Source organism: Podarcis cretensis (assembly GCF_951804945.1).
Source record: "Podarcis cretensis genome assembly, chromosome: 15".
Lineage (NCBI taxonomy): Eukaryota > Metazoa > Chordata > Lepidosauria > Squamata > Lacertidae > Podarcis > Podarcis cretensis.
In genome coordinates this window covers 20,517,406-20,529,005 of record NC_137185.1, presented here as the reverse complement: position 1 = coordinate 20,529,005, position 11,600 = coordinate 20,517,406, and positions in this window count along the sequence as shown.

Genomic DNA, 11,600 nt, shown 5'->3' with positions numbered 1-11,600 from the left:
GGCCAAGCGTTCAAGAGGATGGCACTTTCTCCCATGTGACCGTCTCTCTGCCCTGACAACATCAGCCAAAGCCCTGATTTGCATTGCGCTGTAATGGCAAGTGTGGCAATCTCTCACATTCAGCCTCTTTCTTTCCCCTGCAATGTGTATTTTCAGATTTGCAACAATTCAATAGGTTGCAGAATTCCCTGGGTACAGAATTTCAACTCTGCATTTTCAGAAAAACACCCAACACCTACAGTGCTTAAATGCCCCCCCCCATGTAACTGGCATCAAAGGAGCCAATGTTTTGATGGTTTTTCTTAGCTACATCAGACCACCCAAGCAGATATCTGCTTTTCTCTTGAAACACAATCAAAACCTGGTTTCTTAAGAGGATTATCAGGTGTCTGTTTGAATTATTAGGTGGGGGGTGGGGGAGTAAGGCTAAGTCAGTCCTCAGAAATGTTCATTCATTTGAAAGGTCAGCTAAATCAGATTTATTCATATTAGTATGCTGCTTTTATCCCTTTAACTTTCCCTTCCTAATTATTTTCTTCTCTCCAAGTATTATATTATACAGCATACAAAAGCAGCTGGTAAACTCAGGTTTAACAGTTTTATATATTTCCCTCCTTCCATTAAAAACATACAGATCTATTTATGTTTAGATTAAGGTTTGTTGCAAAATGAGGCACAACCCGAAGATTGTGTATGAAAGGGCACCTTTGAATCCAACCTGATAGACTAAATGTGCTACGTCTCTCCTTCTAACAACCAACTCAGGTGACATGTGACAACATGATTGTAACCCAAACTGGGCCATGAAGAAACTATAGATGGAGGAATTTGTCAGTGTCCATTTTTCTCTAATCTCCTGCCCTCCCCCATCTTAAATTCTCTTCTTTTCATATTCACATCAATTTGCAAAATTGTTTTCCGTCATGAAATTTCAGCAGTGCTTAAATGTAAAACTCTCTCCGTTTTAATGCAATTTTACCCAATATATACATTTGTGCAAACAAAAATTCCCTACCTTGATGCATTTTTTGCATCTTACTTTCATTGATATATGCATTTGTATGCACACTTTACTCTGGTATATGCATTTTTGTGTATATTGCTTGGCTGGAAAATTGCAATGCAAAATCCATACAAGTGCGGATTTTGAAGGATAGCGGAGTTTTGGGAAGTAGGAATTAGGTAGGCTTGCCTTCACAGAATCAAATTTATCTCCCATTCCTATGAGAAACACAAGTGAAGGAACGTAATGTTTGGGGGAGTCCCATGGTTTGCAGAACTAAAATGGGGGGGGGGACCCTCTTCACAACCCCATGAGGTTTGTACATGCTCTGTAGCCATGGAATGTTCAGTGTCACTGGAAGATGAAAAACTGAAAACCAAGGGATGAGGATGAAATGGCCTTGTGGGCATGGCTGGTTTGCTGGAGCCCTGAGTGGAAATGGAAGCACATGACATGTGGAAGTACATTGCAGTGTTTTATTACAGACCCCTCTTGTCATCAGTGCAGCCTATGAAAATGGGTTGTTTCCTTGGCTGGCCCTACTCAGAGTAGGCCCATTAAAGCTAATGGTTATGACGAACTTATGTTCATTCTTCACAATGAGTGTGCTCCAGATAGATCTTTGTTACAAGACCAATGTTACAAGACCAATCTTCCAATCAGCCATGTGGTCAATGTGCTCCCCACCCCACTGAAGACATTGCTATGAAAATGAAATTTGGGTTTTCAGACAGAGAAGCAAAGACACATTGCCTGATTAAACTAATGCGTATCGATATTTTTCCCTGTTGATTTGTCCTCATAGGCTGTTTAAATTGCATTGTTACAAAAACAAAAGAGAAAGAGAAGGGTATGAGATTGATCGATATTTTTTTTTGAAGTTTTTGGCATTGGAAATAAAAGTTCTTTTGTATTTTGCTTCCTCAGAATTTTCTGGTTAACACCCAGAGAAAGCAGTGTTAAAAAATGTTGAGCAAATAATTATGTTAAAATGTCAAGCACCCATTATTTCTTAGAGAGGACAGAGGTTTTGATTGAGCACAAATCAATTTTTCTCCCCCTGTGCCATAAAATTACAGACATCCAAGTTTTGTTTGGTGATTTACTTCCACTGCTGCAGGTTTTTAAAGTGCCTGGGTAGTTCTGCTTGTTGTTTAATTTTTGATGGATGTTAAATGCATCCTCCTAATTCTGGCAAAACAGGAAAATTATCCAATCATTTCACTTTCCTAAAAGAGAATATTTTATGCTAGCTACATCCCAAAACACTTTGCAGAGCTGCAGTTAAATAATGCAATTGTAAAAAATTAAATATTGAATAATCACCAAAGAAGCTGTTAGTCAAGAGGCATTGAGGAGACTCTCCCGACTGTGATTTGAACACCAGTGAAGTAATACAGTAAAGCAAAGAGAGCTTTTTTCCCCCAGACAGAAAATCTTGCAAGAAAATACAGACAGAAAAAGATGTGTAGGTGTAAGATTGGGAAATATTTATATACACATACATAGTCGATGACTGAGTTGGAGATGGACAAATAGCTTTATTCCACATCCTTGCTGCTTTTGCATTCCATTCTTTTTCTGATTTAATCTGAGGTTTTGGGTTCTAGGGTTGTTGTTTTTTTAAAATCCATATGAAAATTAGCATTTAAATACATAATGTTATTTTTTTTTAATTGTTGAAGCCAAAGGTCACAATGACAAATATGCACAGCAACCAATATTGCAGAGTTAAAATTCCAAAAGTAGCATTGCTGGGGTACAAAGAAACTGGCTTGTATACTGCAGTGGAGAAAGCTGTAGTCCTCACCTTAATTTAATGTGGCCTGCAGAGATGGAGTTTTACACACACACACACACACACACACACACATGAGGCATTGCCAAAATAAAGGAAGGATTGAACTCTGATTAATAAGAATACACACAAAGGCTTGAACCAGCAAGACTCTGGGAAGGGTGCATATAATAATCTCTGCCTCCAGCCCCTGGCCCAGGTCGTTTTATTCACAAAAGAGCTTTTTACAGAGTGTTCGTAAGAAACAATCAGATTTCTTCTGAGCATTTCAACAAACCCCACGTGGGGAAAAAGTTAAACTACCAAAACTAATTAAGCACACATATTTCTGAGGTAAACAAAACAGAACTACAAAGGAGTTCATTTGGCAACCCCTGAGGTCATAAACAAGCAACATACAGGATAAGAAGGATGGCCAGGAAGACAGCGATCATTATCACCTTCAGGTGAGATCTATTTCCTGGCCCTAAGATTAACATCCTAAGATTAACATATCAGAAAAGCTACATCAAAGAAACTGCCCACTGTCTTTGATGACCCAGGATGCCTGCCTGGCAAAGCAACTGGGCTGTGTACGTGACTTGTCAAGCAAGAGAAATGGGCAGTAGAAGAAATGGCCAGAGATGCAGAGGGTTGTGGGATTTGATCAGAAATTATTGTCAATGTATCAAACTCAGCCAACACAATACATTCATCGTGGACACAATGGCTTGATGCATATTTTATAATTCCTCATAGTAATCCCACCTGACCCCACACTCTGGATATTTGCACTCCTACACACACACACACACACAGAGAGAGAGAGAGAGAGAGAGAGAGAGAGAGAGAGAAATGGAACACACTCTATAAAAAGGTAAATTTAAAGGACCCCTGACAGTTAAGTCCAGTTGCAGACGACTCTGGGGTTGCGGCGCTCATCTCACTTTACAGGCCAAGGGAGCCGGCATTTGCCGCAGACAGTTTTTCCGGGTCATGTGGCCAGCATGACTAAGCCACTTCTGGTGCAATGGAACACCGAAACCAGAGCAGCGCATGGAAACACCATTTACCTCCCTGCCGGAGTGGTACCTATTTATCTACTTGCACTTTTTGGCGTGCTTTTGAACTGCTAGGTTGGCAGGAGCTGGGAGCAACGGGAGCATTGCAGGGATTCAAACCACCGACCTTCTGATCGGCAAGCCCAAGAGGCTCAGTGGTTTAGACCACAGCGCCACCCGCGTCCCTACAAAAGGTAAAGGTAAAGGACCCCTGACAGTTAAGTCGAATCGCAGAAGAATCTGGGGTTATAATTCTGCAAATGCCACCCACTTTGGGCTCTGCCCCACTCACCACCAGCTCCATATCTCTACAGCAATTGACAGCAAAATTATCTAGCTCTCCTTTTCTGATGTTTCTTGCTTCCAAGGCAAAAAAAGGCACTTGGTGTGCTGCATCCATATTAGCATCGCTCAGGAGAAAATCAACAGATCCAGCAAGAGCACTCATTCTCTCTCTAGCCAACAAAAGAGTTCAAAAACTCTCCCTGGGATCCATGCACAGAGGGCAAATTAAAATATAAAGAACCAGGCCATCCATAAATATGTAATCTTTGTTCCATTGTTGACTTTTTATAACGTCTGTCCAGTGCGGCAGCCGGCATAACATGAAAGGGCAGTTCAAAAAGCTTGTTTCTTATTGAAGTTGACATAAAGTTAGAAAGTGAGTTTGCTCTGAAATATTCATTTCTCAAGAAGTGGAATCAATGGGGAGAAATGTGAGGACTTGACTGACTGCCAACCCCTCCTGAAGTCCACCCAGAGTACCCCTGTCCCGTAAAAGGCATATTTAAATACCAACTTAACTGTATTTTATCCAAAACAAACATTTCAGAATTCATTTTGATATTGTTGCATGCCACCCCTATCTTCATCTGGTGTGAGTTCCCAGGGGTTCCAGGTGTTTCCATTGAAAATGAGGCACAGTGGAGACTGTGGTGTCTTTATGGTATATGGTTTATTTACACATATATGCAACCTGAGCCTACGATGGAGGGTTTCACAGCATTGACATCCAAAGAGGGCCTTACTTCCCCTATAGCCACAGTCTTGGATTCCAGCAGAAATCAAACATCGTTCTGTCTCTCTGACTTTCCAGTCTGTTGCTTTTCCACTTCTAGCTTCTAGCTTACATCACTCAACTCTCAACTCTGACCTTGTGTCTTTTTAACTACCAGCCAGTTGAGCAAGGCAGCCCTCCCTATTTGCCATCTCACACAGAGCCCATGACCTAGGCTATCATCTCACCAGGAAGCTAGTCTGGCTATTCCAAGAATTAGAAGGGGCCCCAGGCATTCAGCCTAACCCCCTCCCTAAAACATAGCAATATGTTTTAGAGCAATGCCCAGTCAAATATAGTGGAAAACTTAAGTTCCAGCATGTGTAGGATCTGCAGATCAGGTCAGTTCATTTTGGAAACCACAATGGCCAGACATTCCAATTGCCAGAGCAGATTTTGTGTCTACGTGTTTAGAGAAAAGGATTAGGCCTTTTGCTTCTAAGTAACAGTTTCCTTTGCAACAAGTACAGTATGTCTATGTAATATGGATGCCTTTTTATTTATTTATGCCTTGTTCTTTATCCACTGAACTCAAGGGAGCACTGATGGGTTTATGAAACACAGTGACTGCATCCCAAGCCTGCAGACCCAACTCTTGGCCTTTCTAAGTAGTTCTACTCGAATACAAATTCGTACTCTCCAACATTTCTCCAATGAAAATGGGGACATTCTAAGGAAAAGCAAGACATTCTGGGTTCAAATCAGAAACTGGGACGGCTTCTGTAAATCCAGGACTGTCCCTGGAATATAGGGACACTTGGAGGGTCTGTAAATTACAACATGAGAAATGGCCCTTGCTTTGATTCCACGACTCCCTTGAATAGCTGGGCTTGCAGAGCGCCCTTCCTATAGGATCAGCAGCTTGGATAGTGTTTTAGATTCCCTCCAGGTTTCAGAAGGCCCTCAAACAAGATACCCTGAGTGGGCACACATCCTCCTCACCCATATCCCCACTACACAATCACTTGCCTCCCCCCTCCCTCTGCTCCCAATCTGTCCAACCACCCAGAGCAGGAGTGGTGTGTGTTTGTGTTTTTAACTCAAGGGCTGCATTCCCTCACGAATAAACTCCTGGAGGCTGCATGCCCATGGTGGGTGGGGCCAGAGGAAAAAAATGGACAAAGCACCAGATACAAACCTTACCTTGGTACATTAGGTGACATTCCACTCATGCAAAATTCAAAGGTTTACACAAATACACATTTCTCCAATCTCCAAGCAAGCCAGGCTTGAGAAAGGTTGTAGAGGAGGTCTGCTGAAGGGTGTGTTCTGGGGAGAGTCCTGAGGACCTATAGAGAGGCATGGAGGCCTGCCTTTGGCATCCAGGCCTAAAGTTCCTCATTCCTGGCCCAGATAGAGAGCATGAGTCAAGTGAAGATCACTGCTCTGCTTCACTCTTGATGATGCTTCCATGCTTAGAGAGGAGCAGGCAGTGATAGCACAGCAAGGAGAAACAGAGTCAGGAGCCTCTGGCAGTGCCCCCACTTGCAGAGGTGGTGATTCTCAGATGGTATCTGGTACTGGCCTCTGATGCTGTTGTTTGATTGTTGAACAAGATTGCCTACTCTGGGGTGAGCTTGAAGAGACTGAACTGAATCAGAATGTTGTTTTTGTAGTTTAATTGCTGGCACATTTCCCCTGAGGGAAAATATAGATGTTCAGGAAATGTGGAAATCAGTGTAGCAGTAAACTATTCGTAAATCCATTGTGTGCTGCAGCCCTGTAGGTTTCTGACCTATCAGACAGAGCATGGTGTGACGTAATAGCTAATGAGCTGATCCACAAAAATCTCATGTGAGACTGCCAGCTAACTTACAGATGTGATACAGATGCCTGAACAGAACAGGAACCCCCCCCCCACAACTGTCCTGTTTTCTTGCTTTCAGAAACAGTGGCTTAGGTGCCATGGGTCATGGAAGATAAAACACCCATTTCTGCAGCTGCACCCATGTCTCCAACATCATAGAGCCACCCAATCAGCATGAAAGGGAAGCTTTTAATCCACTGAATGCCCCCAAACCAAGAATTTAGGAACACTGAAAGCACAAGGTGCTTCTGTTTCAAGAGAATGGTGGTGCAAGTTCTGTTGTGTACAATGGAACTTGGTGGAAAACACAACTAAAGTCACTCCAAAGGAAGCAATTAGAGCACTCCAAATCATTTGCCTATGTATGTGCACAGAAAATAATAGCTTTAGCTGAAAGGCATTGCAATGTGTTGTTGTTGTTGTTGTTATATTGTATAATCTTAAAAGGTTGAAGGGTGTGGCTGTGAGGGGTGTGTGGTTCTGGCTATTATGAAGAGGCCCTGCACCTCTGAATTTGACACTACACTACTGTTTCTCATTGAGTGTTGAAAAACCGTGGATGGACACATTGCCTGCACTCAGCTGATACTGTTTTTAGTTGCACACTGTGGGTGAATAGGCAACTTTTGCACTGGACTCCTGTGCTAAGCCAGCAAGAAACTGCTGGACTCAACTCCTGGAGGTGCAAGGAATAATGCCCATCTTGTGGTCTTCATGGAAGCATTTGTAGGAGGAAACAGGATACAGGACTTGATGGCTTGATCCAAGAGGATTCTTATATTATGAAATATAAATATGGGAAGTTGCCTTATACCAAATCAGAGCCTTGGTCCAAATAGCTCATATTATCTACTCTACACTGATCAGCAACATCAGACATGAGTCTTTCCCAGCTCTACCTGGAGATGCCAGCACAAGTGGTCCACCACTGAGCATAACCCCTACTTCCAAGCCCTGGCTTGTGCTAGACTTAGGGAGGAAGATGGTCATGTACTGTAAGCTGCTTCCCATTCTAGGGCCTCTCACTTACAGCAGAAGTGAGCCGTGGATAGATCACTAGGCCAATCTTCAACACTGTGTCATCAACCCTATCCACAATTTAGCACAATCCAAAATGGCCATTTGATTGTACCATTGTCATATTTATCATTTCTGCAGTGTCTCATCCCCCAACGCAGAAATAATCTTTACAGTTCTTTTGTCATTTACTCTCTGAATGACAACTCTACTCAGCTCCAAGGTTGCAACCTGCTCCAGGTCTACCCATCCAAGTTTTATAGCTGGTGGAGTAATTTTGTTCACCTAGAACTGGCAGGCATAAACTGTGAACCTGGAATTGAAAAAAGGAAGGTTGTCAGTTCACAGAACAAGGCTGTGCCCAGCTGGGTGGCTCAGGGTTTCAGACAGCACCTCTTGGGTAGCATATGGATAAGCACTCAGAAGAGGTGCTGCTTGCCTTGAGCAATAGTTGTGCCTTTTGTATTTTGAGATCCTTATCTGGAGGGTGTTTTGAAATATAGGCTCCTGGCTCTCTCCTTCGGCTTCTCTGGAGAGGGCCTTGTCATCTGCTGGCTGGCAGTGTGGGTGTCTTCTCACATGTGACTTACTGCAAACTCACTTGTTTTTAAATGTGCCAGATGAAAATGTAAACAGAGCAGCAGATTTCCATCTGATTCATTTCGCTCTCTAGTCCTTCCATTAATAAATTCCAGTGGTGAGTGGGAAGCAAAAGGGGAGGGGGATGTCTCTCTCTTTCTTAAATGACAGCTTGCTCTGCTTGTTTGTTCATTGCCGGCATCTGATCATTCCCCTCCTACTAGTCCAAGTAATTATAATGCCAGAACAGCTGCTTCACAGATCCTTTCTTCCAAGCCAGCAGGAATATGGTGCTTTCGTTTTCATAGCCAGCAGTTCTTGCCTGTGAATCCATTTTTCTGCAACTGGTAAGCAGTATAGCTTGAGAGATCTGCAATCCTGCATGCTTTTTCCTTTGAGGAATTTCACAGGCCTTCTTAACAAAACTTTTGAGTTTCTCTTAAAATCCTTCAGAAACAACCTTGACATGGTAACAGAGATCTTCCATTTCCACAGAAACAACAGTAAGGAATGTAAACAGTGGATCACATGATCCAGCAATGAGAGAATGAAATACTGACACCCCCATGGGCAGCTCACTCTGCCCCTGGCTGCAGGACGTGTGCGCTGCACTGGGTACCTGAGCGGCTAGCTACGCTGCTGTATGTAAAATCTATTAATGTGGGACAGACAGGTGAAGAAACCACATCACTACTAAGGGAGATTGACTTAAAGCAGGGGTGGGAATTGTATTCAATGTAGCACTAAATTGAAATGACTTAGTGGTATACTTGTTCTGCTTTCAAAATGTTTTGCACTAGTGGAAGGTTGTTGCACAAGAAGATACATGAGCAGGCTGATGGTAACTTTGTTGAACAATACATTGCCCAATGAGTTTCTTAAGAGCATAAAAAGCTCTTAAGAACATAAAAAGAGACTGCTGGATCAGGACAGTGGCCCATCTAGTCCAGCATCCTGTTCTCACAGTGGCCAACCAGATATCTGAGGGGAAACTCACAAACAGGATTCAGGCACAAGAGCACTCTCTCATCCTGTGGTTCCCAGCAAGTGGTTTTCAGAAGCATTACTGCCTCCAGCTGTGGAGGTAGAGCATAGCCAGCATGGCTAGCAGCCGTTACTAGACCTCTCCTCCATGCATAATCCTCTTTTAAAGCCTTCTAGATTGATGACCATCATGGCCTCCTGTGGGAATGAGTTCCATAGCTTAACATTCTCTAGTTTAATGTTGGATTCTTCCATTGTGCAACATTAAAACTCATCCACTTGCTAGTGCAAAAGCCCTTGCCCTGGCAGACAGGGAGTGTTGTATGTTGCCCAAAGGAAGCTGATTTCTACCAAGTCAGAACATTGGTTCATTTAGTTCAGTATTGTCTACACTGATTGGCAGTGGCTCTCAAGGGTTTTCAGACAAGGGTCTTTCTGCCATACCTGGAGATGCTGGGGATTGAACCTGGGACCTTGCACATGCATAGCTCATGTTCTGTCCTTTTCCCAAGTCTATGCCCTCCAGATTCTAAAGCATGCTTTGACCCCGTATCACAGTCCTAAAGGGATGAAGAGGCCATAGTTCAGTGGCAGAGCATCTGCTCTGCATGCAGAAGGTCCCAGGTTCAATCCCCACCGGTTCCAGATAACACTGGGAGACAGCCCTGTATGAAACCCTGGGAAGCTGCCTATCAGTCATGGTCTGATGGTTTGACTAGGTATCTTCCTGTGCTTTAAAGGAGAAAGGAATCAAGGAGGAAGGGAGCAGAGAGACTGCGACAGAGCTCAGTCTTCTAACAGGTCAGTGTCAGGGCTAGAATCTGTGCCTCAGTTTTTCCAGGCATTGCAAACATTAGATGCTCTTCTCAAAGCACAGCCGGGAGCTCCTGTGGCAAAACTATATTTGAAACGAAACAGGGATTACACAGTAAACAACTTAGCCAGTTTCATGTGCACTCAGACATGCATTGCACACATGCATGCACACCCTTTGAAGCCGAGAAGAGGCACAGATCTCTCCAGTTGGTGAGGCAGAATGACATGCGTTATCCTGAATATTAATATGACATCACAGCTGCGGACCACCTGTGAGCATATCTGCCAATAAGCCACAGAAATAAGGACTGCAAACCTATTCATGTTTTTTAAAAAATATGTGCAGAAGGGAAAACAAAAGTGTAAGCTCGGTGAAATACTATAGATTAAAAAGGAGCTGGTATATAGCACAGGGGAGAGAAGAGGCAGCTGCAGCCAGGAAGTCTCTTCATCAAATCTCGCCAGCCATGGCCTCAGTAACAGTGCTGCTATATGCCTGTTTACTCTGATGGAAGCCCCATAGTGATTAGTGGGGTTTACTCTCAGGTAATTGTGGATAAGGACTGCAGCCTCATCGTGCAAACCTGCACTGCTTGCTCAGAAGTATATGCCATTTTATTCAGTGGGACCTACTCTCAGGTAAATGTGCATTGGATTGCAGCCCCTGCGGCCATAGGATAGACACTATTGATGAGCCTAAGGATCTCACAATTGCAACAATAATTCTGACCCACAAGAAAACAAAGGTGATGGACCGTAGATAGTGGAAAGGCATTTTTTATTTTAAAAAGGAAGTGTTGTATCTTAGTGGCAGAGCATCTGCCTTGTATGCTGGAAGAATCTCCATCATCTCCAGGTAGGACTAGGAATGCTCTTTGTCTAAAACCAGTCACAGTAAATAATATTGAGCTGGATGGACCATTGGTCTGACTAAGTATAAGTCTACCTTGCATACAGAAAGTCTCAGGTTCAATCCTTGGCATCTCATCAAGCAGTAGGTGATGGGAATGTGTCCTTCAACTGACATTCTCTGCCCAATTCCTGGTTTAGACAATACTGGTTTAGATGGGCCAATTCCTTACCACAATGTAAGGAAGGTCTCTTGAGCTCCATGATCACTGCAGATGGTGACAGCAGCCACAAAATTAAAACACGCCTGCTTCTTGGGAGAAAAGAAATGACAAACCTAGACAGCATATTAAAAAGTAGAGACATCACCTTGCCAACAAAGGTCCGTATAGTAAAAGCTATGGTTTTCCCAGTAGTGATGTATGGAAGTGAGAGCTGGACCATAAAGAAGGCTGATCACCGAAGAATTGATGCTTTTGAATTATGGTGCTGGAGGAGACTCTTGAGAGTCCCATGGACTGCAAGAAGATCAAACCTCTCCATTCTGAAGGAAATCAACCCTGAGTGCTCACTGGAAGGAAGTGAATCCTGAAGTGAATCCTGAAGCTGAGGCTCCAATACTTTGGCCACCTCATGAGAAGTGAAGACTC